At 42.9% G+C, this 27,778-nt stretch overlaps 1 long non-coding RNA gene and 1 pseudogene across 3 annotated transcripts in view; one reads left to right on the top strand and one right to left on the bottom strand.

Annotated features, from left to right (window-relative positions):
* LOC143436008 (uncharacterized) overlaps window positions 1–27,778 on the bottom strand; it is a 103,542-nt gene that overhangs the window by 6,034 nt on the left and 69,730 nt on the right. For all 3 annotated transcript variants that reach the window (XR_013106265.1, XR_013106267.1, XR_013106266.1), the window contains 3 exons: window positions 18,939–19,036; window positions 15,258–15,329; window positions 9,456–9,604 (listed from right to left, as the gene is read on the bottom strand). This is a non-coding gene — a long non-coding RNA (uncharacterized LOC143436008). The remainder of the gene's footprint in view (window positions 1–9,455; window positions 9,605–15,257; window positions 15,330–18,938; window positions 19,037–27,778) is intronic.
* On the top strand, window positions 184–1,681 carry LOC143436005 (putative sperm motility kinase W pseudogene; annotated as a pseudogene).

Raw genomic sequence — 27,778 nt, 5'->3', positions numbered from 1 at the left:
GGTCTGTGAATTTTATCTTGGTTATTCTGAGCTTTGGGGCTAATATCCACTCATCAGTGAGTGTATAAGACTGTGGACCAGCGTGCTGTATTTGTCCATACAGAGCAGGAAGCTGTTTTTGGTAACTTGTGGGACTCCTTCATAACTGTCTAATTTGTGAGGTATTGGGTACTTCTACCTCACAGCCTGTGTGCAGCCTAGCACAGGGAACACTTAGCCTCATGGCCAGCAACTCCAAAAAGAATAATTTGGGGAGTCAGTATAGAATGCTTTTCTATCTTGGCAAGGGTGCATTTTGCACTGTGAAATTGGCCTGGAATCTGACAAGTAAAGCCCTGGTTTTTATAAAAACAGTAGATATAACCAAGAAGAACATAGGCAGAAAGAGCAACATTGGGGACACTAAACCATCCTAACATCATTCACCTCTTCCAGGTTCTAATGACATCAAGGCACATTCATTTTGTAATAGAGTATGCTCTGGGAGGGAGGTTATTGGAATTATTACAGGAGAATGGCTCGCTGCAGAAGGGAGAGGCAAAGAAAATATTTGGGCACACAGTGGCAGCCATAAAGTACTGCTGCAACCTTGGCATTATCCATTGAGACATTAAATGTATTGATAGATGCAGAGGGCAATGTGAAGTTAACAGACTTTGGGCTGGCCATCAAATGCAGACCTGGCAGCTTACTGAAATAGAAGTGTGGGACAAAGGGCTTTCATGCCCAGAGCTGGTACTAGGGGAGCCATATGATGGCAAGAAGATAGATGTGTGGAGTTTGGGCGTGCTACTGTATTTTATTAACACTGGGTACTACTTCTTCACAGGAAGCACCAGGAAAGAGATGGAGAATAAGATCACAACTGGAACCTGTAACATTCCACCTTACTTCTCTGTGGAACTTGAAACCTAATTCACCAGATCTTCATAGTATCCCCAGAGATGAGGCCCTCCATTGAAGACACTGAGAGACATCTATGGGTAGGGAAATGTGACATAAATATACTAACTGATAAATACCCAGATTCCAACATCATACACATGCTCTGTGACATGGGGTTTAATGCCAATGACATCTTGGAATCCCTGCGTAAAAACCAGTTCATTGAAAAAATGGGGACATATTTACTTTTAACAGAGCAGGTATGCAAAGGGATTGAGCATACATCAACCATGTCAGCCAAGCCTGTGGATCCCTGCCCTACACCACCACCATCACCAGCATATATCTCTAATTCTGGTCTTCCCCTAAAATGAAGGGCCAGTAAACCCATCCTTGGCCTCCTCCACATCTGTCCTTCAGGACAGAAGGGCCCTGTTGCCCTGACACTATCAGGACACAAGGTGGCCAGAAGTGTCTCCATGCCTCCCATTGCTCTACACTGTCCCACAAATAAATGCCATGCTTCCACCTGTGCCCTCCATTCTGGAGCTGTGGCTGCCCCATGTGTCTTTAGCACCATATTGGGAGATAAAATATGCCTGCCACCTGAACAAGACTTTGCTGTGGAAACATCAACTCCCCCTCTGAAGACTGGGTGCTTCAAGAGACTAGGCAGGAGAATCAGGTGTGGCCTATCAAAACTCTTTTGCTTCCTCCTGCCTCCAACCACAAAAACCCAGCAGCACTTGTCCTTAAAATGGCTCCGCTGAAACAGGCCAGATGCAGAACCCAATGAAAGGGCAGGCAGGTATGGGAGTGTGCATCTCAGCTCTGAAGTTTTTTGTCTCTCTTTTATTCGTGTCTTCTCATTGGAAAAATCAAAAAAGGGTATTTTTGGGGTCTCTTGGGATGCTCAGATGTATTTCTACTCCAGCTGGATTAAAGTCTGCTCCTTGGCTTACCATCTGAGGAAGAAATCTTGTTGGATAATGCCTAGGTGGTATCTGATACAATTAAACTAGCAGTAATCAGCAAGTGACTGAGTATAGCCAGGTAAAGTGGGCATGCAGAACTCTCCTCCATGCTGAACATATTCAGATAGACACTGTGCTTGGGGATCTAGTGCCTGGCAGAGCGACCATGGTCAAAGTACAAAAGGGACAGCTCAGTGACTTCCTACAATTCAACTGGACAGACAGAGTGTGCAGAGCCCTGTAAAATCTGACATTGCTGCTTGGATACCTACATGGGGAAGCAGATCTGGATACCCAGTTCCTGTGTATCAGGCATGCTCCTTAGAGAGGAGATGGTTGTGGTGTCTCCAGAATCTCACTGTGGCATTTAGAGCCTTGGCATACACTATTATGCTAGTCTTATGGAAAGGGTCCATAACTTCTCCCATCTCTGCACTTGATCCAGAGTCCTTCCCTCCTGAGACCTTCGGCTCTTACATTAGTGTCATCCACCAAGAGAGTTCTCATTCAGTAGGAGGTTCACAGAAGGGATGAGACTGCCAATGTTCATGGTACCAGGTTGAAGTCCCCCTCAAGTCTAATGTGTTTCCCTCCTTCAGCTTCTCTTCTGCAGATGATGGTGCTGTGCTACAGAAGCTGGTGCTTGCGAGGCCAGGAAGGTCCTGGATCCCTGACTATGAGGGCAGTGGTTCATTGGGGCTGAGGATCACACCTCAGAATCACAATACTGAACTAGAAACACAAAGTAAAATTCTCCTACCTGAGCAAGGTATGCTTAAAAGAGGGGAGGCTGTTGTACACAGGGACCAGTGTCCAGATGGAACCTAATGTGATGATCTGGTGCCTGCCAGAGGATCAACTGCCAAGGCTCTAATGGGCCACCTCAAAGTATCCCTGCAGTTTAGAAGGACACCAGGGCCTGAGCTCTGTGGTTGCTGTTCAGTGTGGAGCATCTGCCAAGAATGGAAACCAGCATCTATAGACAAGCAAGAGGCTGAATTCCCACACTTAGGTGAGATGTGAGCCTACTTTCTAGATTGTCTATGTCAAGTGGTGTGACCTGCCCTTTTGTCAGTTGCCATTCAATAGGCATAGTGATGTGCAAGGCTCTTCCTAGGTGCTAGTTCCCAGGATCATTAGTGTGATGGACAAGCTGTGCATGAGGAGGTGACATTCTGGCAGAGTCCAGGACATTCAGGAAGACAAAGGTGGTGATGTAAATCCACATCAAAACAGGTAAAAACAGTAATGAAACTGGTAGTTCCCATCCTAGTACAGGTTGTTGGCAAACACTGTCCCACAGAAAACAAATCTTCTGGGCAGAGACTGGACAGGAAGGAGGCCTGAGACAGATGGCCATGAAAGCAGCCATGTGACTGGCAGCCATTATGAATGACTGGATCAGAGGAGTGCCTGTGAGAGTGTGAGTTGTATGGACACCCTAAAGGAAATAGGTTGTAATTCATCTCTTGGCGAAATGGTGTTCTCCACTCAGATCACAGGCCCTGGGAGTGTTGTATCTTTAGGCTAGGGAAGTTTTCCTCTACAATTTTGTTGAAGATATTTACTGGCCCTTCAAGTTGGGAGTCTTCATCCACATCTATACCTATTATCCTTAGGTTTGCTCTTCTCATTGTGTCCTGGATTTCCTGGATGTTTTGGGTTAGGAGCTTTTTGCATTTTGCATTTTCTTTGACAATTGTGTCAATGTTTCCCATGGTATCTTCTGCACATGTGAGTCTCTTTTCTATCTCTTGTATTCTGTTGGTGATGCTTGCATCAATGACTCCTGGTCTTTTTCTTAGTTTTTCTATCTCCAGGGTAGTCCCCCTTTGAGATTTCTTTATTGTTTCTACTTCCATTCTTAGATCCTGCACAGTTTTGTTTAATTCCTTCACCTGTTTGGTTGTGTTTTCTTGAAATTCTTTAAGGGAAACATTATTTAAGATTTTTTCTTAAGTCAGTGTATGTGTCCATTTGTACACATGAATGCAGTTCCTGCAGAGGCCAGAAGAGGGCGTCAGGTCCCCAGGAGCTGGAATGACAGATAGTTGTGAGCCTTTGTATGATACCTGACCTCAGGTCCTTTGGGACAACACAGCTACTGTAACACATTGAACCATCTCTCCAGCTATGTATACACAAATATACACAGGTGCACATGCATGCACATAATTCATGTACACACAACACACACAGGTGGACATGCATGCACATACGTGTACCACAACACACAGGTGCACATATGTGCACACACATGCACACATCACATACAGAGATACATATGCATTCACACACATGTACATCCACCACATACACATGTACACATGCCATACACACAGGTGCATATTCATGCACATAATACATGCATACACAAATATACACAGGTGCACATGCATGCACATAATACATGTACACACAACACACACAGGTGGACATGCATGCACATACATGTACCACAACACACAGGTGCACATATGTGCACACACATGCACACATCACATACACAGATACATATGCCTGCACACATATGTATACCCACCACATACACATGTGCACACACCACACACACAGGTGCACATGCATGCATATACAGCAAAACCAAAATCATTCCAAGGCATACCATTTCTATCCTTTATTTAATAACAGTAACAATAAGCTAAGTCTGGGGTAGCATCCACCATGTAGCAAACTATCCTGGTAACTCATTTATTCTTCAAAACAGAGTAACCGCCACTATCCACTTCTCAGAAGGAAAATGGTTTTGAGACAATAAATAAGCACATACTGGCTCCTCAACTCCAGCTTTGCAGGTCAGGATTTCGGCCAAAGGTATGAGAGGCTGCATGTGGTGACACCCAACTTTAATTCCGACACTCAGGAGACAGAGGCAGGTGAATTTGAGGCCATCCTGGTCTACACTGTACATTCTAGGATACCCAGGGCTACTTAATAGACCCTGTCTCAGAAAGGGGGAAGGGCATGGAAGCATACTCTATGAATGAAATCTGGGCCTGGAAGTTAAGAGACTCTATTTCTCTTTTAGAAGGACTTGAGTTCAAGTCTCAGCGCCCATATCAGGCAGCTAACAACTGCCTATAACTAGAGCTCCAAGGGATCCACCGCCTCAGGCCTCTGCAGTAACACATGATACACATACCCACACACACACACACACACACACACACACACACACACACTTTAAATAAAGTCTTTATTTTAAAAAATGAAATGCTTTATAACCTTGAAAAATTACTATTTTGTCAACTTACAGGACAAATGCAGGGCAGTGGGATGTACAGACACAGACACAGGCACAGAAACAGACACAGGAGGTGCATCCATGAATTACATGGGGAGCACACACAGGAACCTACTCTAGAAATGGCTGGCCAGAGCAGACCTGTCAGCATGTTTCCTTCTGGACTGAGGAGAGCAGCAAACACAGGAGACAATAACAACCATCTCTTCAGGCTCTTGGGCAATGCAAGCTCAAGGCAGCAAAAGCATTGGGAGTGAGTGCCCTGTTTACCAGCAGGGAGAAAGATGGCTCCCTAGGCAAGCTGCTGCTTTACCATCTCTGAAACCTTCACACAACCAGCATTTATACTATATATCATACTGGTGTGTTCAGAGAGCATCAGTGTGGGGAGCCAACAGAAGGCAGCTATCATCCTTGCAGCCATCTTGAGCCTGTATACCCTGCCAACAGACTAGTTTACAATAGCCTACAACAGCTAAGCACACTCTGATAACATCTTGTTTTAGATACCCAGGATTTTCCCTTGGGTGTGTGAGACATAAAGGTGTGTGACTTTAAAGGCATGACTTAGAGATCAGATTTAGAGACAAGATCTAAGGGTGTGACTTGGAGGCATGGATTAGAAGTGAGACATATAAAAGGAGAGAGGCAGACAGAAGAGTTCAGTACAACTTGGAGTTTGTATTAGGCACTTGGCACTTGGAGAAAGAACTTGGAGGCACTAGGAACTAGGGACTAGGAACTCAAGACTTGCAACTTGGATTAGGAAGAGAGACTGAAGAATAAACAGGATTGAATCACACTCTGGTCTCCATTCTTTGTGTCCATCCTCACTCTCTCTCTTGCTGAACCCTGACCCGCAGACTGGAGCAGTTTGGGGCAGTGCAAGCTCTAACAATTTAGCCCCTAAGGCTTTTGGCAGGGCGGGTCCAACATTGATAGAGTGGCCCTTTACATTTTGGCCCTCAAACGTGGGGCAGCACCGTCTACAACATGTTTGGCGCCCAACGTGGGGAAGCTCGGGCTGCAACACATCAGACCACAGGTCCTTCAACTGTGCTCTGCGGACTTAAAGGCAACCTCTGCAGCAAATCAAGGGAGAGATTTGTTGAGTAAATAGAATGTTAATATATTAATAGTGGCTTAATAAAATCATAAGACTAGAAAGCATTATGGAGACATTGTAAAAGTCTCAATCATGTTGTAAATACTGGGTTATTTTAGAATCTACTCTACCCTCCCCTGACTTGGCACTGAAGGCCTTTCTGTATCAGGCTCAATCTGCATAAGGTCTCCTCTCTCCTGCCCAGCCCCCTCCCCCAGATTCTGTATCCACTCCTTTTCTGGCACAGTTCTGTGCTTTCTCTGGGAATTAAATCGAGATTAATGAATTACTAGAATCCCACACTGTGCCCCTCTCTTGTAGAAAATATCTGAGCACACTTATTAAATACTGTGCTAGCATGTTTATTATTAAGTAGTCATGAAGATAATAAAATACACTTTAAGCATATCAGGCAGGCAGAGGTTTGACTTTTTCTTTCTATACATACTGGATTGCTCTGCACTTCTGAAATTCACTGCCTCCTATCAAAGAACACATCTCTCGTATACCGAGAATGCAGAGCACTGGTGTGTAGGTGCAGTATGGTGCTTGGCTCGCAGCAGCTGCTCCAAGGCCACTTCATTGAGGGCTTCATCAACATGGCTCTTATCAAGGTGACTTCTTCTGACTGGAATCCTCTCTGTCTACCTTCCCTAGCCTGCTTCCAAGTGAAAAAGAAAGCATTACTAATGTCAAGGAAAATAAGAGCAAGCCATCTGCCTCAGTCAAACATTAAGAAGGCTTAATTACATACTGACAATCCTTTTTCTCCCTTGCTTGCTTGCTTGCTTGCTTGCTTGCTTGCTTGCTTGCTTCCTTCCTTCCTTCCTTCCTTCCTTCCTTCCTTCCTTCCTTCTCCATTATTTCTGCCTCTCTCTCTCTCTCTCTCTCTCTCCCTCTCTCTCTTTCAAGACAGGGTTTATGTGTGTAGCCCTGGCTGTCCTAAAACTTGCTCTGTAGATCAGGCTGGACTCAAACTCAGAGATCCACTGGCCTCTGTCTCCATATGGCTGGGATCAAAGGCACATACCACCACCACCCAACTTTAACAATTTTATTTTTTAAGTTGTGGTATAAGTATGTGGGAAATATGGGACCTTCTACCAGCTCAAAAGCCCTCAATTATGTTTATTTATTTATTTTTGCCAACATCAAAATGGAATTAATTATAAACTTGAAGTTTAGGCATATTACTTTAAAACTTACCAATAATGGCAGAAAAATAGCTAAGGTATTTCAAAATGATAGTATCTGAGAAATTGATCTAGGGATGTAGAAGCTTTTGGTACTCTTTAATATTTAAAATGTGTACATTTATTACAGCAGCACACCTTTAAATGTTTTTGATGGGATATTTAATTATACATAATAATGGCTTACATTATTTTTCATACACAGACATAATGTATTTTTATATTCACACAGACATCCCATTTACTACCCTCTCCAAACTCCTTACTCTCCCAAACCAGAACCCTTCTGCTTTCATCTTTTGAGTCTGTGTGTGTGTCTGTGTGTCTGTCTGCCTATCTGTGCCTGTCTGTTTGTCTGTCTATCTGTGAGACCCAATGAGTTCCATTAGAGATGTTTGCCAGAGCATAGGTAAGGATTTGCTTACATAAAAGAAAATTTCTAACATTTAAAAAGTAAAACCTTCTACACAATACAGAGGAGCAGACTTCTAAAAAGAAGATGATGAAACAGAAAATGTCTAACATTAAGTTTGATGCAAGTCTAATAACCAAACAAGATCCATGAAGAGCCAGACATAGTGAAAACTACTGTAACCCAGTACTCATAGACAAAGGCCAGCAGATCACTAGTTTGAGGACAGCCTGGGTTACATTTGAGTTTGAGGCCAGCTTGGGTTACATTTGAGTTTAAGGCCAGCCTGGGTTACATTTGAATTTTGATTCCAGCTTAAGTTACATATCAAGAGAAGAAATTTCATAAAAAAATAATATTTCAAGACATATGCCCCAGAACTGAAGAACGTGAGCTCTTGAATTAATAGAGTCAAACAAGAGACAACTTATCCCCATCCCAGAGTTTATCAGCATAGAATTTAAAACCTGCCAACATGCCAACAAGAGAAAGAGGCGTAAGAGTCACAGCTCTGAAAGCTGCCTAGAAATTAAAGCACAAGTCACATGCAGTGAGAGACACACTGTGGGCTAAGTGCCTGTCCCACGCATGTGCAGACCTGGGTTTGCACCTCCAGGACCCTCAGAAAGCCAGGTACAGAGGGCACATCTGGATCACAGCACTTCCACAGCCGGACGGGAGGCAGAGCTTGGAGAATCACTAGAGGCTCACGGGACAGCTAGTCTGATCCATGACACTGTCTCAGACAAGGTGGAAGGCAAGCCTCAACATTCAAGGTTGTCCTCTGACCTCTCTACACATGCAGTATCACCCATGCACCTGCACTCATTCATAGACACGGGTGAACATAAAGGTAAAAAACCAAGTTTGTACAAAAGACTCAGGAGTCAGATGGCACCTGTTCTCACTGGCAACGTGAGTAGCTAGAGAGCAATAGGCAGGCTGCCTTCAGAATTCTGAAAGAAAAGGTCAGTCAGCCTGTTAACACAGAAGGTGGGGTAAAACACCAGGCACCACCCAAAAACATACTTCTTTTCCCTGCTTCAGGAATCTATTGGAAGATGTGTCATACAAAACAGCATAACCAACAAAGGATGCTGTAAAACCCAGACAACCCAAAGGTTCTGGGTACCGGGCTGTACCAGGCAACTCAAGGGTTCTGTGTACCAGGCTATACCAGACAACCCAAGGGTTCTGTGTACCAGGCTGTACCAGGCAACCTAAGGGTTCTGTGTATACGGCTGTACCAGACAGCCCAAGGGTTATGTGTACCAGGCTATATCAGGCAGCTCAAGGGTTATATGTGCCAGGTAACCCAAGGGTTCTATGTACCAGGCTGTACCAGGCAGCACAAGGGTTCTGTGTACCAGGCTATACCAGGTAGCCCAATGGTTCTGTGTACCAGGCTATACCAGGCAGCCCAAAGGTTCTGTGTACCAGGCAGCTCAAGGGTTATGTGTACCAGGCTGTACCAGGCAACCCAAGGGTTATGTATACCAGGCTGTACAAGGCAGCCCAAAGATTCTGTGTACCAGGCTGTAGCAGCCTGCTTCTGAAATGGCAACTTCACTGTGTACTGTAGATAGCCATCAAGATATAGATCTTTGGAGGCTGTCCATCTTACCTGCAGCACAGCAGCCAGCAGATACACAACAACAAAGACCACTGTCAGAGAGGTGTGGCCTCTCTTCATTAGATGAATTGTGTACAGGAAGATCAAGTGGCCTAGGACCACAAAGAGCAGGAGAACCTGGGCAGACTTATTGTTCACTCCTGTAACACAAGGGCAAATAGCATTAAAATGGCATTCGAAGTGAAAGGCTGCTTGCCTGTCCAGCATTCACAGGGTTCAGAAGCCCCAGTGTTAGTGAAAAAAATAAAGTGAACCTATAATCTGGGGACTGTAATCGATGTTACCACATCGGAAAACTGCCTTGGACAATGGAAGCAGAGGCAGGAAGGAGCACCTGGGGTTCAAGGCCAGCAGCCCAAGGCAAACAGTGATTCCCTCACTGTCTCAGAAAAACAAAACAAGTTGAAGGTTACATTCTCCATACTACAGCTCACAGCATCCATCAATTCAACTGCCAAGAGTCAATCTCAGTCCTTTACATTTTATTTAATTCTTGGAAATTCCCCCATTAGGTGTAATTGTAAAATAAAGTAAGAGATGGTTGACTAAAAATGTATTTTGGAGGACATTAGTATCTATCATAGAAACAGAAGGAAAACGCAAAAATTGGAATGTTCATTTTATGTCTTCTTTGACTGTTCCATCACTGATGTCACAGGAGGGGCTGGAGCTCAGTGGGAAGAGCACTGACTGCTCTTCCAGAGGACCAGGCTTTAATTCCCAGGACCCATGAGGTAGCTCACAACCTTCTATCACTCCAGTTCCATGGAGATCTGATGCCCTCTTCCAGCCTCTGAGAGCACCAGGCATGCAAATGGAACACAGACACACTTGTAGGTGAACAGCCATACGTATAAAATAATAAAATAGTGATTAACACTGTAACAGTTGTCGCATATGTTCACATATGTGACATACTGTACTCTGTCACTAGGTTGTCTCCTAACTTCCTGTTTCAGAGCAAATACCTGCATTTTAAAGGGTCAACAGGGGTGATACAGGAGAAAGGTCCATCTGTCTCTAAGTCACGGAAGCCTTCTGTGTTTGTACATGCAGTTCCTCTTTCTTAGCCAACAAGCTATCCCAGAGACAGTAACAGAAAGTGTAAATGCCACAAAAAACCTCAGCAAAGACACAGACACAGATGTGGAAGGTCTTTGTTCCCTGACATCATGAGCTCAGCACAGCATGCACAAAATACAGATTCGACAAATTTTGCATAGCCTAGGTCTCAGTGGGCAGCAGTTCCTCAAAAAAAAAGCCCCCACACCCCCACACAACACTTACCTGAACCAAAAAAGTCCTAAATGGGTAGGAACAACCTCTGGGCTCTTCAGGTAGTTCTCTGGGGATACTACGTAAATGGAGGTAGGCAGAAATCCTGCTAGCCTGAATGGCCACCAAATTGCTACCAATCCGTAAAACAGTGGGAAAACAGACCAGCAAGTTACCCTTTCACTTAAACAACTTTGTGAATCCCACCCAAGCAAGCCTCTTCCTGCCACACAATAGGCCAACGAAACACATCCTTCTCTCAATCTCGGCTTCTTTAATGTTGAGATAGATAACTCATAACATCATTACTGTTACAACTAGGTAACAAGAGATACATGTTTGCAACTTACTAAGAGAAAAATAAGTTAGATTTATTCACACTGACAGGCTTGATACCTTCTCATCTTACTGAGGAACATAAATTAGGAGTTGAATAAAATTACTCAGGAAAGTCTCACTTTCAGCCTAGAAACAGCCTCTCTGTGACTCAGGCAGAAGTGTTAATGCTGAGGTATGGAATGAATTCCAAGGTGAGAAGGGACATGCGAGTTCTTTCTCCACTTGCAGAATTGGTGAGGAGCAGACAACAGCATGTTACTAGTAACCATTGGGGTAGTTTGGTGCCTGTTACTAGTAAGTGTGGGAGTAGTTTGGTGCATCTCATGGGATCCCTGAGTCCAATGGTGAAAGACAGTAGAGTTCAGATTTGATGTGACACACAGGGGAAATAGAAGATGAATTTCTATTCATCTTCTGACAGACAGGATACAAACACTGTTTATCTAAGACTGGCATCTTAGCAACAATGTGCACGAAGCAGGCAATAACTCAGAAAGGTTACTTCATCACTCGAAAGGATGGCCCCAGTGCAGTGGAGAGAGACACCACTGTATACACAATTGAAGAAGCAAACCTTATGAGGGGCAATGGCAAGGGTTGGCAATGTTCAAGTCAGAACAGGTAGAACCAGACGGTTCTATGGCTTTAAGCAGGGAAGACATCAGATAGCTGGGAAGGAGATTCCTGAGGAAATCTGCTCTTGACATTCCAAAGGTAGACAAAAATTACAACATTCAGTGGAAATCTTAGATGAAAAATTAGATTTCTGCAGAAAATGTCATTGTATAACTTTTTCTGTGAATATAGAAAGTGAAATGTTTAAAAAAGAAAAATAATATATGTCAAATATATGGTATGCCAAGTTAGAATTACTTTTTAAAATCATGTCAAACTAGGCTATACTAAAGTCCATCTTAATAATCACATTTCCAAAAATAGTAGAGATGGATTGAATTGTCTTGTTCAGCATAACTCATGGAAAACTCCTGAGACTATTTTACATGATTCTTTAATGTACATATTTATTTAATATAAAGACTATCATTTCTATTTTACAGGCGAGGAAAGTATGAGGCATAGTTCACAGGTGTCAACAGAAAATCTTAGTGAATGGAACGATTTTGGGCAATGATCAAATCTGGTTAACCATCAGATGGGTGTGTGGGTATTAGTGTATGTGTGTGTATGTATTAGTTTTGTTTAGTGTGTGGGTTTGTTTGTTTATCTCTTTTTCCACCTTTGGGGAACAGGGTCTTGTTATATAGCCTAATATGGCTCTGGACTTGCAGCAACCTCCTGCCTCAGCTTCCTAAGGGCTGGGATTATAGGTATGTGTCACAGCTCTCAGATTATACATATGTTAACAACACTAAACTATCTAGAAGGACCTACAAGGCATCCTTAACTATTTCTGGGGCTTAAAACAACAGGACTATTGTCCCTTATACCCTTCTGCCCAGTGCTTTTTGTTTTATATTGTTCGAGACAGGGTCTCACTATATATCCTTGGCTGGTTTGGAGCTTGCTAGTAGGCCAGGTTAGCCTCAACCTCCTAGAGATCCACCGTCTTATCCTTGGAAATGCTCAGATCATACTGTCATCTATTACTGTTCAACTCAGAAACTAATCTAATCTGGCTTGAATTGGCTATTTTCACCAGCACAGAAATAACCTATCAATTATGATGATGTCATTCATTTATTTAACCTGTATGGGTGTTTTAACTGCAAGGATGTCTGTATACCATGTGCATACATAAGGAGGTGAGAAGATGCCACCAGATCATTTATGACTGGAATTACAGTTGTTTGTGAGCTGCCATGTGGGTGATAGGATTACAGGCTTGTAGTATCATGCCCAGTTAATCTATGGCAGGCCAGTATATCCTCAATGGTGCTGGAAGAAACCCTTCATCCCCTTGTGTATGCCTTTTCTCTTAGGCCCCCTCACAGCAGGAGAAACTAGGAGAAACTTCTCTACTTTAAAGTGAGTCAAAGGGCACTAAGCATCCTGTTTGGGATCCTACAGCTTCCTCTTGATGACAAAGTCCCAAACTTACAATCCTCCTGCCTCAGCGACCCAAGTGCTAGGATTAAGAGTATGTGCCACCATGCCTGCCTAGACAAGCTCCCTTCTCCAGCGTAAATAATAACACACACACTCAAACCCCTCTTAATAACTCTGTATTCTCATGTTCAAAACATGTAACAAAACAGTAGAAGGTAACTTCTAACTGGCTATCCTACTAGAAGAAAGTACAGAAATTATGGAGTATGACAGGCTTGTGTTCAACTACAAGAGCAGGGATGAATAAAGCTGGGTATCATATATAACTCCTATAATCCTCTGTTTTCTCAGCTGAAGTTACAAAGGATACCTAGGTGTTGTAACCAAATACTTGGGAGATGGAATGTGAAGGCAAGTTTGAGGATAACCTGAGGTTAAATGAAGAGGCTGCCTCAAGAAAGAAAAGCAGGCGATGGGGCAGAAAGGAAAGAGATTAAAGAAGATAAACATCACCTCAGAGTTCTGAACTTAGTGAGGAAAAAAATGTACATGAGAAACACAGCACATAAAAAACATATAGGCTACAGCATTCCAGTCAATGTCTGAGGACCACAACATGGATTAAACACACAAGTTACAGTGTTCTAATCAATTTTTCTCCTAGTTCTAACAGATGAAGGTCACCATTGGATTTGTGACATTTTATATTTCTCTTGAAGGCTCTCAATAATGCCATGTTTAGTTCCAAGTTAACTTACCAAGACAGGAGTACAAACCCTGACTTATCCAAGTTAACATGGCAAGATTTATCAGATCACCAAAACTAAAAACAATGGGTATGGCCACATTGTCAGGGTTTATGCCTGTCTTCTTGGAGCCAACCATAACTCCAACTATTATTATTCCTAAGAGAAAGAACCCTAGTTGTTTTTAATGCTGACTTGGAAAATCCATTCCCCAAATACTGAAACACATAGCATGGATAAACAGCACACTGGTTTCAGTTAGAATGCTCAAATAAACTGATTGAGGAAACAAAACATTTTACTGTAAACACTTTGGCAAAATCCCCTAAAACTCTAAAAGATCACAAAACATATTGGTTCAATGTTGCATTGACTATAAAATTAAAACTAAAATTTCTAACTTTAGGAGGTATATACTTTAAATGTACTACAAACATATAGATCAAAGATTTTAATTTTAACCCTTCAAGTGTGAAAATGTTAAAAATAGGGGAGTCCTATTCATGTGCATACTAAAAAAATATGTCATATATTGTAACATAAAATGCTTCTTCTTATTGTCCAGAACAGAGTAAAAGGAAGCAGGAAGTGGGACATGATTATAATTTGAACTCTAGGGCTCAGAACAGAGGATACAAGATACTCCTGGGAGGTCATTTGTTCAGTGGGTAAGAGCACTTGTTCTTACAGGGACCTGGGTTCAGTTCTCTATACCCACTGGACACTCTGGCACACAGACATACGGACACGCAAAGTATGTGCTGACCCTGCAGGTTTATGTATTTCATGCTTAGTCACCAGTCAATGGAACTGTTTGGGGAGAATTAGGAAGGGGAAGAGGGCCTTGTTGGAGGAGGTGTGTCACTGGGAAAGGACTCTGAAGTTTCAACAGCCATTACTCAGGCACAGGCTCTGAGTCTGTTTCTGTGAGTGTGTGTGTGTGTGTGTGTGTGTGTGTGTGTGTGTGTGTGTCTGTATCTCACTGCCTGCTGCTGGTCAGAATGTAAAGCTTTCAGCTACTGCTCAAGTGCCATGCCTGTTTGCTTCAAGCCATAAAAATCAGATTCTAAACTGTAAGTAAGCCCCCAATTAAACACTTTGTTTTATAAGAGTTGGTCATGGTGTTTCTTCATAACAATAGAACAGTAATTAAGACAGTACTTAAAACAACAAAGTCTTAAATATTTGTATAAATATCTATACAAAGGCTAGTTCTATTACAGTTATAACATTTTTTAATGTTTTTCCGCATTTGTATTCTTTTTTACATTTGGAAAAAGTTAATCAGATTCTAAAAATAAAGTAACTTTCAAAGGCCATGGGTATCAATCGGTTCCATTAACTTTTGGGGGTACTAAGTTGTTATTTGCATTCTTTGATGGTAAACTTCACATCCAAACTCTGTGAATAAGCTCACACCACTTACCTGCTTTAAAGCCAAGTTGCCAATGATGAGATTCCACTTCTCAATGGGGGAGTCCATCTTTCCGACATTTACCTGTAAAGAGGATACTTTTATGTTCCATTCAGTTGTCTGTTTTATTTAAACGGAACACAAGGTCTTACAGTACAAAACACACATTTATTAATAAATCTGCTATGTGCAGGCTGTGCTCAGAACAATCCCCAACTCAGCACCGGCCTGCTACGTGACACCCTGCCTGGTCAAGATGAGACAATCGGCTCTTAGGTGACAAGTTACAGTCATGCATCTGCTGGAAGACAGCTGTAACCACATTACCAACTGTCATCCTCATGCCACACTTGGTATACTGAGGCCCAATAGAAACAGTGGTATAATTCTGAGCTGTTGGCACATAATTCCATGGCATAAAAGTAATTTAATTCAAGAGTTACTGCCAAAGAGTGTATATAAACAAATCACTCACGTTTGAGTCATGACTGCAATTCCTAGCAGAGTTCAGTAGGTTCACAGATTTCACTGTGTACCTCCGACTATCAAAACGTATATACAGCTTTCTGGTAAATGGAGGGACACTTTCCAAAACAAGATTAGAATTCACATAGTCTTCTGCTCTGCAAGCCAGATAACTTTCTTTCTCAACTACTCAGGATTAAAAAACAATCATGCAAATGTGCCAAGTTTTTCTAATGTCATAATTTGGAAAGCAATGGACAATCATTAGCAATACACACACACAAGCATGCACAAAATTTATGAATATATCACATTGAGTTAGACTTTATTCTTCATCTACTCATGGGAGATTTCCAAATGTTATAAAAACATCTGCAGGCTGCAATATGGCTCAGCGGTGAAGGTGCTCACTGTTCAAGACTGGCACCATGAGTTTGATTCCTGGAAGTCACACAGTGGAGAAGGGAACAACTCCAGCAAGCTGTCCTGACCTCACACCCACATGGTATGAGTGTGCTCACACATACACATATCTGGTAGGTGATTGCTCACACATACACAAAGACTAAATAATTTAAAGCTTTTAAATTTTTTTTTCACAAGGGCAAGTAAAGGGTTTACAGCTCACGCCAGGCCCTAGCTCAATATCCAGCTCCACAGAAACACATGAAGTTGTTGTTTACAGATAGATTTAACTGTGGATGAACTGGAGCTCTCTCAGTAGCAGCAGAGCAGTGGGGTAAATGTCACATCAAGATGCCATCTATTCAATTTAGAAAACATATTCTACTCTGCAGTCTCCCTCTGGACTTTAGGTCAAAGTATCCCGCTAATGCAAACACTGAGGTTTCTCAGTGCTTTAGAACAATTATTCTTGCTGTCTTTATACTCGTATTTACTAAACCTGAGCTCCTCTTGAGAGAGCAATAATTAAAGAGTGAATCTCCCTCAGAGTTAGAGCTCCAGAGGCAGGCAAAGATTAGTGTTGCAATTTCAGTATCGAGTAGATGTCAATAGCTATAGTTAACAATCTACAATGACTCCAAAGGAAGCCTTACAGATAAAGCCTCCACGGCTGTTAATAAGCAGCAGAGGCTCACACGCTCCAGGGTCCACAGAGACCAAGGCCGGCGGAGTTTTTACATTTCACATTTTCTTTGACAGTTGTGTCTATGTTTTCGATGGTATCTTCTGCGTATGAGATTCTCTCTTCTATCTCTTGTATTCTGTTGGTGATGTTTGCATCTATGACTCCTGATCTTTTTCCTAGGTTTTCTGTCTCCAGGGTAGTCTCCCTTTGAGATTTCTTTATTGTTTCTACTTCCAGTTTTAGATCCTGGATGGTTTTGTGTAATTCCTTCACTTGTTTGGCTCTGTTTTCTTGCATTTCTTTAAGGGCTTCTACCTGTTTACCTGTGTTCTCAAATTCTTTGCGAGTGTTGTTTATGTCCTTTTTAAAGTCCTCTATCATCATCATGAGAAGTGATTTTAATTCTGAATCCTGCTTTTCCGGTGTGATGTGATGTTCAGGACTTGCTATGGTGGGAGAACTGGGTTCTGGTGATGCCATGTAACTTTGGTTTCTCTTGTTTACATTCATACACTTGCCTTTTACCATTTGGTTTGCTCTAGTGCTACCTGCACTCACTGGTTCTGACTGGAACCTGCCTTTCCAGTTATCTTGGTTGTGTCAGAACTCCTTGGGGTCCACATGACTCTATGATCCTGAGCTCCAGCTGCTCTGGATACAGTGGCTCCTCTAGGATATTTCAGGATATGGTGTCTCCACAGTAGTAGACCAGCTAGGTGTTTGCTGTTCTGAATGTATTTGCTCCTCTAGGATGCTTCAGGATATGGTGTCCCCTGCTCTGCAACTCTGTGGGCCGTGTCCTCCCTAGGATGTCTGTAGCTCTAAGGTCCTTGACCTCCCTTGGGTACCTCTGCAGCTCTGTGGTCTGTGCCTGCCCTAGGGTGCCTCTGGACTCAGTTTCCAGAGGGGAGCACATCGGCTGGGAGACTGCTGGAGCCACTGGTATCCGGGCCATAGCGAGTCTATTATATTCTTAAAAAGTCAAAACCTTATTTGTAATTAAAGTTATTGACATCATTAAAGAATAAGTAATTGAATATAAATTGTTTATTTCCAAGTTTTGTTTATCATATGTCCAATATTTTAATTGAGATTGCTCAATTACTAAAAAAATTAAAAACACAAAATTATAAATAGAAAAAATAATATGTATTTTTATGTATATAATAGTGCATTATCATAATATTTATAATTTCAATATTATACATATTATATATAATATATACTTATAATTAATATTATATAATATCTTGTGTTGTATTAAGTATAATAATACATATATAACATATTTATATATGTAGATATAGATTCAGTATTACTTGTTTATTTATAAGTGTTTGCCTGTATGCATGCATACCATAAGCTTGGTGCCTGGAGGCCAGGAGAGGATATCTGATTTCCTGGAACTGGAGTTATGGACTGTTGTGAACTGTCATGCAGTGGGATCGAATGCAAGGAAGTGCTCTTAACCTCTGAGCTGCCTCTCTCAGCTCCTGCCATAACATTCCCTATAATGATAGACCATTTGAGCGTGGTTAAACATCAAATAATGGGTCATAAATCAAACTATGGGATTCTATAATATAAAAGGAGATAGCCATGTGCAGGGCAGTGCACACCTTTAATCCAAGCACACAGAATTAGAGGCAGGAAGATCTGAGTTCAGGGCCAGTCTTGTCTATATAGCAAATCTGAAACACTGTCTGAAAAAACAGCAGTAGGTAATACAGTGTAAACATGGATCCTCTGATATGAACAGATGAGCACTATGTGATAGTCAGATTATAGAAGAGAATACAAAGGATACTCGCTCTACTTTCAGCTCAGCCGACCTCAGACCCTTACACACTCTCAGCATCTGCCCACCCATGCACTGCACACTAATGACACCTGCTAGCTTGGGCTGGCATCAAAGGAGGCAAACATACCGAGGCGTCTGGTGATGAGGGAGAGCAGGTCCACATCCTCAGGGGAGAGAACTCCGAGAACTTTCAGGGCACTGTGTCAGTCAGAATTATTTAGTGTAACTCTGTGACCAGGAAACTTACCAGACAGGAAACCAACCTCCTTGTCACACAGACTCTTCTAAGAAGAGAAAAATAAGTAACACACATAATAGGAAATAGGGAAAAACTTACTGCAGTGGATAATCAAGAAGCCAATGTCATTTCCAAGTTCCCTTTAAGACCAAGAAGCGCAGGGACCAAAATGAAGACTTCTGTCATATTTTTGAACACTGTAAAACAAAGCAATGGCTTCCCTTACCACAGGACATTTCTAAAGCCCGGGGACTCATCCCAACCTCGCTTCTCTTGTTGTTGTCACTGCTATGGAGATAGTGTCTCACCACGTGGCCCTGGGTGACCTGAAAGTCACTTTGTAGACCAGGCTAGCCTCAGACACAGAGACCTTCTTGCTTTGGCTTCCCGAGTGCCTAGGATTAAAGGCTTGGGACAGCACGCTGGCTGCTTCATTGTTTTAATAGACAGCACAGGTTATCTCATCACTGAACATGTTCAGGGATCACCATACCCTCCTGTAATCAGGATCTGAGGACTTTAGACAATTCCAGTGGCATTGGTTCAACATCTGACATCACTACGCCCCACTCTACAGCTAACACCAATAGCTACAATTAAGCCTGACATCCTGAAGCACCTGGGTCTCACTCTCTCACATCTGTTTTTGTTGTTGTTGTTGTGGTTTGTTGGTTGGTTGGTTTGTTTTTGGCAGTCCTCAAGATGAAGTCCACAGCCTGTCACATGTGGGGCAAACACTCTACCACTGAGCTGTATACCAGCCTTTGACAAAGATGACACTGATCATAAAAACATTTCACTGGTATCCTGAATACAGTATAAGACATTTATTCTACAGATAAATTTAGGTTATCATCATCTAACATTCTCACATACATAAAAATATCATTAACTTAAAAATATATCCTTTTGATTATTTAGGAAATAACTCAAAAGAATGGTTACAAATACTCAGGCCTCCATTTTGTAAGACAACCAGAACAAAGTTTGGAATGCCCTTGCACGGTCCTCAAGTCTGCTGTGGTCTACAGCCTTCAAGTAGGTCTCTGACTAGCTGGCTGGCTAGTGACTGGAGTCTCAAAGGCCAGAAAAGACAGACACAGATAGATACTGGAGCTAGTCACCAACTGGCACTGAGCTGCAAGGCCACAGACACCTGGGCAGGCAGCACCCAACTGCACAGTGACTTCATGGCCACACCTATCACAACGGGGCTAGAAGCCTCAGATGCTTCTCAGGAACATCTAAGCCTGTCTTACACTTCCTCTAGAATCAAGGCAGCACTGAATTGATAGAGGACACATGGCCCCACTCCCCACCATACTGGTGACTTTAATGAAGACATTCTGAGTCTTCAATCCTGGAACAGGAAGACTGACCACAAGAAATGACCAGAGGAGAAAGTGATGAGGGTCGGTCGGTAAGACAAGCAGGTACAAAGGCTGCATTTCACTATTCCCTCTTCTTTACTTATGGGAGAAACCTGGTAACTCCTGAGACAGAACACTCTTTCGGCATTGGCTCAAGACCTCAGGTCTCCTGATTCAGAACATGATGAGCGCATGGGTCCTTTATCCGTTTTATATGCTTTGTCCTTCACCACTGGATTATGGTACCGACTTCCTATGGAGTTGCCCCAGGAATCCAGTGACTAGATTAGGTACCACAGTTGGACCTCCATGTTCCAGGGTTGTTACGCACTTGCAAATTCAGCCACTCACAGATGGAAAACACTGAGGGTAGAATGTTACAAGGGCTGGTGATATAGCTCAACTTCCAGAATGGTTCTTGCCTAAATATGCACTATGGCCTAGGTGTGAAGCCCAACACCACAGAAACTGGACATGATGGTACATGATGCAATCCCAGCACTAAGGAGGTACAGGCAGGAGAATCAAAAGTTCGGACTCATCCTCAGATGTACTGAGTTTGAGACCAACCTGGGTTACATGAGATCCCATCACAATGCTGAAAAACAAGCATCTGTACTACTGCTTGCTCTTGCACTCGGTCATGGACCAATACAGTAGACATACAATTTATAAACTCTAGTGGTTTGAATGGGATTGGCCCCCAATTTGCGGATGTTTAGTCCCCAGGTGATAAGCTGTCAGGGAAGGACTAGGACTGGCCTTACTGGAGGAGGTGTGTCACTGGAGATGGGCTTTGAGGTTTCCAAAGTCCCCATCAGGGACAATGTGTTTCTCTTTGCCTGTGCTTGCTTGCTGATCAGCTACATCTCCAGCACCATGCCTGCCTGTGTGCTTCCATGCTCCCTACTCTGATAAGGGGCTTTCCTTCTGAAACTGTAAACAAGCCCACCACTAAGTGCTTCTTTTATAGGACCTGCTGTGGTCATAGTGTCTGTCTGCAGCAATAGAATGGTCATTTAAGATGTGCCATTCCTATTATTTCAAGTATTCTAAGAAGTTTGAGAGCTTTTGTGTTAGTTTCTGTGGCACTGAGGACTGAACAAAGTGTTTCATGTTTGCTGTAATAAGTGGTCCACCACTGAGACATCACCCCACTGTTTTCACTTATTTTGAGACAGAGTCACTAAGTTGCCAAGACAGATCTCAAATTTGTAATCCTCCTGCCTCACTGTCTAGAGTAGTTGGGATCATAGGCCTGTGCAACCAGACACAGACACAGATCTAAATTAGAGAGAGAAGCTGGGCTGTGGTGGTGTACACCTTTAACCCCAACCCTCTTGGGGCAGAGTCCATTGGATCTCCTTGACTTCAAAGCCAGCCTGGTCTACATAATAAGTTCCAGGACAGCCAGGTTTACATCGTGAAGCCCTGTCTCCATAAAGGAGAGGAGTGGGAAAGAGAATATAAATCAGAAGCTGCACTTTCCCTAACATCCCTGGTGATTTGCTTACACCATCAAGTGTGAGAAGCACTTTCTAATACATTTGATAATCTGGTCTGTCCTCATGAGACCAAACGTGAATATACATTTGTACATAAATGGTGTGAATACACACACTCCTCCTAGTCAAAGTGGGAACAGTGGGGGACAACTTGGAACAATCTACTAAAAAAGCAGCAGCACACGCCCTACAAGCTAAGAACTGCACCATAAGTACATACCCTGAAGAAACCCTGTGCTTTACACAAGAGACACACAGAGACACAGAGACAGGAACACATTGGGATGGCTCGATAAGAAGATTCAATACAAGTTGCATGATAGTGGTTTTGTTTGAGCAATGGTATAAAAGTGTGGGGTCCTTCAAGGGTAGGGGTGAAGTGTAGGGTCAAGTGAAGGGGTCCTTCAACTGTTTGTTTCTTAAGCTTTATGGTCTGTGCAAGCATGTACTACTGTTCTTTGAGTTGTGCAAACATCTTTAAAAAGCCCATTAGTTAACAGAACTTGTTGCTCCTGTGAAGAACCCAGGTTCAACTCCAGCTCCAACATGGCTGCTCACAACCACCTGTAACTCCAGATCCAGGGGGATCCAACACCCTCTTCTGATCATGGAACACAAGACCCACACACCGTGCACATGTATGTATATACATGTAGATAAAACACTTACAACTGTAAGTTGTTCTAGTCTGAGTGGTGCTGTGGTAGATCTTATCATTAGTCTCCCTTCCTATGAGAGGAGGATGATCTCTACCTGTTGCCATGGTTTCCTGGACACTGAGGAGGATGACACATCTTCATCTCCACTGGCATCTGGTCTAGCCATATGATTCATTTTGGCTGCTGGAAAGGCAGCCACCACACATACCAGGAGGAGTAAGACAGCTGACCCACCCCACATGTGCACTGTCTTTCCTCCAGGGCAGTGTCTCCCACATACTGAGCAACTGCAGGTTACAATCCATGGTCAAGAGTTTTAAAAACAGTTTCCAAAGACCTGAATCTCAAAACCAGAACAGTTTCTTCTGAAATTTTATCAAGTTGAAAGCACTTCCTGGGGCCAGTTAGATGACTCAACAGATAAAGGTGATTTGTAGCCTGGGAAAGGGAGCCCTGAGGACTCTGAGTTCAATCCATGGAACCCACGGAAATGTTAAAAGAGAGAATCACCTCCATGAAACTGAGCTCTGACCTTCACACACATGATGATGATGAGGATGATGAGGATGAAGAAGAGGAAGGGGAAGAAGAATTAATAATAGTTTTTAAAAGTTAAAAATGCTACACATTTAGGTTTATGGAAAAATTTATTCTATGTTCCCCGGAAGGCTCACTACAGCTTACACTGAAAGAGTTGTGTCAGGGTAACAGTCTTAACAGAAATAAATTAATACTGGGCACTCTGTTATGAAAGCAATTTGAATCAAGAGAATTTAGCATCGATGCTAAAATTGAGTCTCTGTAACAGTAGAAGTGTGTGGGGCCTGGTGTCCTGCACTCTGAATCCTGCCTCTCTCCAGGCCTGCGCTCTGCTCCTTCCAAGTCAGCATTCAGAAGAGGCGTGCCAATCTAAACTCACCTGATCACACACAAATGACCTCCTCGGTCTATTTAAAAGATCGTAACTCCTTTAATAATACCCACTAAGTGCTTCATTGTGTAGTAGGTTCTGATGACAAGGATTGGCTCTATTTAATTTGCTTTATGTAGTGACCAAACAGCAGATAATGCCATGTCTGCCCAGTTCTCCTTTAACAACCCAAATTAAATTAAATATAAGTCCTCCCCCACCTCCCTCTCTCCCTTCCTCTCTTCCTCCAGCCATCCATCTCTACTTCTCTCTGTACCTCCCTCCTTCTTCCTCTCCCTTCTCCCCAAGACAAAGTCTCACAATATAGCCCAGGCTGGCCAGAAACTATGCCTAGAATTCATGTTGGGATTAAAGCTATACACCACCAGGCCCAGACCGTTTCTTATTTTTAACTCTTTGACTTTATCATTCTTATCCACTGGACTCCCTACAGTGCTTCTCTAGGTTACCTAAAGGAACCGAATCTGGTGTGTGTGTGTGTGTGTGTGTGTGTGTGTGTGTGTGTGTGTGTGTGTGTGTTTGTGTGTGTGTGTGTGTTCTCCTGAATTGAACTCAGGTCCTTGTGCATTCTAGGTAAGCAATCTATCAGTGTAGCTGCCTATGGCCACAGAAAAACTGGAATCACCTGAAAAAATGCTGGAAATGAAAAGGGGTACTGAGAGGGGAGCATGAAGCCAAGACAAAGTTTTCTGATCAAGGCTCAAATTTTAATATTCAGCTCTTCTATTTAAAAGGAAAGCCCCACCGAACCCATCCTTTGTTTGGGCCAGAGAACCCTGCTTTGTCTCAGCCAAATTATGTCTCAAGGCAAGCTCAGTGGGCAGTCTATTCTTCTAAGTTCCTGTAGGAAGTTGTACGTGCAGCCAAGGTGGCCAACTCTACCTAGGTTCTATTATTAGGTCTCTTGTGGTATACAAGGATTCTGATAATACTGAGGTCTAAGTTTTTATGATTAAAAACTTTCATTAGAAGAAATGGGGGGACGTAGAGTGAAAAATTATAAAGACCATTTTATGAAATATATATAGGCTTTTTCTTTATCCTAGACCTGAACAAAAGAATGCAGGTTCCAGAAGACGGAACTGAATGTAAGATTTCAGGCCCTCAAGCTTCAGGGAAAAGAACCCATCTGTGGGTAGGGAAGGCCCAAAGTAGGAAGACACATTCCTGACCACAAAAAAAGATACAAGTCATATAGGTGGGGCTATGGCTGGAGCAAGTGAGAAATAGTTAACCTGATTAATAGTTGGTAATGATTAATAGTTGGTAATGACAGGGTAGGGCACAGTGACATGGTAAAACTACATTCTTGAGAAGAATGAGTGTGCAGAGTGATTTTCACATGGCTCTAAATCATTTGGGGTGTGTTCCTCTGAAATGTTCCACTATTTTTATGTTATGTATCCTTGACAAACCCTCACCCCCCCTTCCCACTCCCCTGGTTTGTGGTTTACCCCTTTAAAAACCCTCCTCAGACTGACTGGCTTCATCAAACTCTACTCCTGTGTGAGTGTGCAGTTTGACCGCTGGCTGCCAGCTCTCTTCCCTAATAAACCTCTGCTGATTGCATCCAGGTATGGTGTCTTGGAGTTTGTTGGTGGCCATGACTTCCCGAGACTTGAGTAAGGGTCTCCTGAGTTTGGGGGTCTTCATTGGGAGATGGCTCTACCAATCTTCCACACTGTCACCACAAGGCTGGGCATTGCCCAGACCATCCTGACAACCACTTCGGCTCGGTACAAGTGAGACTCTAAATGCTCAGATTATCCAAAGGCTTATATATTTGGTAATGATCAATAACAAGATGCCCACTGAATCAGTGGTATAACCCAATACCCAATGTAAGTAGTTCCTGGCTCCCAAAGGTTAATACCCAGTATGGTGCTGGGGATGGTGACACACACCTGTCATCTGAGGCACTAGAAGGGTGAGACTAGACCCTGGTTCAAGGTCAGGCTGTGCTACTTAACAAGACCTCTAAAGACATGGGCTGGGGTATAGCTCAATCTTAGAGTGCTTGTCTATACCATGTCCTGGGTCTCTGGATGCCATGTAACCCTAAAGCAATGTACACACCTTACCCTACAGCAATGTACACAACTTATCCTACAGCAATGTACACACCTTACCCTAACAGCATTTTAGCCAGCTGATTTAAAGGCACACAGAAATGTCAGAGTTACTTACTATTCCCCCTAACACTCTTCCTGCCTGATTATATGGTGACCTCTAAAGTGCAATAGAGACATGGGCTGTCCCACAGAGCACCTGAGTAGGGTTCTCAACACCATACCAAGAGGCTCACACTGCCTGTAATATCAGTTCCAAGGGAGTCCAACGCCTCTAGCCCCAGTGGGCAGCTGCACTCAGATGCACACATACACCATCCCCAAAATGGCCGCTCTCACACTTTCAGAAAGAAGAAAAAACAAATCTTTTTTGTTTTTAAATAAAAGAACAGCATCTCCTTTGGATATGGACGCTAAAATATACAGAGTCAGCATCTAAGAAAAATGTTGATGTTGTTAGCTTCGGCTGCAAACCTACCTAAACTGATTCACGAACTCACAAGGCTGACTTAGGTAACTGGGAGTGATGTCAGCTTTCTTGACAACTTGGGGAAGATTCAAGAAGAGGAAAAGGACAGCCAGCCACCTTACACCACTCTGGCTCTGGCCACTGCACAGACTTGACAAGTTCTCACCACAAGCCACTCAACAGCCAGCCGGTGCCGTCAGACAACATCATAAGGCTGCTATGTCATAAAACGGCATCAAGTTCAGCAGCCTTAAAACTCTGCACAGCTGGAAGGAAGGCTAAACATCTGTAAAACTGTGTTGGATTCCCACCTCTCCCCCACAAAAAAGTGAGGGCAACAAGTCCTTCCTGTGCTAAATCCTTACCACAGAGGTCTTCAAGCGACAGGAGACTCAGAGAAGCTGACTGCACTCTCAGGACTATAATCCCCAGTATTCTCACAAAAAGTGAGAAGCGAGAGATTTTTTTTAAATATATATTTTGAACTTGGGACACAGATACAGCAAACCATGCTAAAAACTGAGGATGTGCACCTGTGGTCTGTTACTCTGGTGGCCAAGGTAGGAAGACTGGTAGAAGACAGAGATCAAGGTAACCCTGGGCAAAATAGCAAAATTCCCTTCTTAAAGGGTGGGAGGGCCCGATGGTGGGCATGCCTGAAATCCCAGTACTGGGTGGAGGGACTGTGAAAACTTCAAGTCTAAACCAAGCTACCTAAATGAACCTACGTCAAAAAAAAAAAAAATCAACAGATAATCAACACAACTGTTAGACCAACTCAAAGTTACTAAGAAAATGTTGACAAATAAACACAGATGTGTCCACAGAAAAAGGACCATCAAACAGGATTCCAGCAAGCACCCTCTGCTAGACTATATCTAGTCCCTATCAAAACAACGCGTGAGATGTGAAGTGCAATCCAAATGTAATCATGCATAAGCAGGTGCTACATGTAAGAAGCAGAGCTGGATGTGGTGCCCAAAGCTTTTAATCCCAGGACTGGGGAGGCAGAGGCAAGCAGATACCTGTGAGTTCAAGGCCAGCCTGATGCACACAGTGAGTTCCAGGACAGTCACCACTACCTAGAGAAACCCTGTCTGAAAAGCCAAAAGAAAGAGATGTGAGCAGGGGGCAGGCAGTCGTGAGAAGGATTTATGCAGCTTCTGAAACGAGGCTTGTAATAGAAAACCAGTTCAATCACAGAACTGTTTGGAAGATGAAAAACAGTTTTTCAGCAACCAAAGGACATACGTCTGTTAAGCTATCTTAGATATTTCATACATATATTCTGTAAAACTGCCAAAATCCCTCTTTCTTTCAACTAAAATGTCAAGTTCATTAATTTCTTGCAGTTTCAGAGACTATTATACCATTTAGCACCTGATACAAAGGCACAGAAAACTTTATTTAGAAACTGTACACAAGGTATTGCTACTGAAGACTTGGAGTGGGCACATGCTGGTTTGTATTTTGTTTTGTTTTTAAGGCTTCATTCTTTCTTTTTTTAAGTGTGTATGTGTTTCTGTGTAAGTGCATGTTTTGGGTGTGCAGTGCCACTGAGCCCAGAATAGGGCACCAGGACCTCTGGAGCTGGAATTACCGGTGGTTGTAAGCTATGCAATGTGGATTCTAGAAACCAAACTCTAGTCCTCTGGGAGAAAACATTCACTCTTAACTTCTGAAGCATCTCAGCAGCCTAATGTTTTGATTTTTTGAGGTAGGGTCTCACTATCTCTCCCTGGCTGGCCTTGAACTCAGATCTCTATCTGATTTGCAACTGCTGGGATTAAGGACATGCAACATTAGACCTGCTGGGCCCATCTTTTGAGATAAAATCTCAGGTAGCCCAGGGTGGTCTTCAAATCTCCAAGGATGCCCTTGAAGCTCTCATGCTCCTGTCTCCACTTCCTAAGTGTTAGAGTCACATCTTGCTAAA

This window comes from Arvicanthis niloticus, chromosome 22, assembly GCF_011762505.2.
Source record: "Arvicanthis niloticus isolate mArvNil1 chromosome 22, mArvNil1.pat.X, whole genome shotgun sequence".
Classification (NCBI taxonomy): Eukaryota; Metazoa; Chordata; class Mammalia; order Rodentia; family Muridae; genus Arvicanthis; species Arvicanthis niloticus.
Note: the sequence above shows the minus strand (reverse complement) of the source record. Positions and strands in the feature narration are given on the sequence as shown.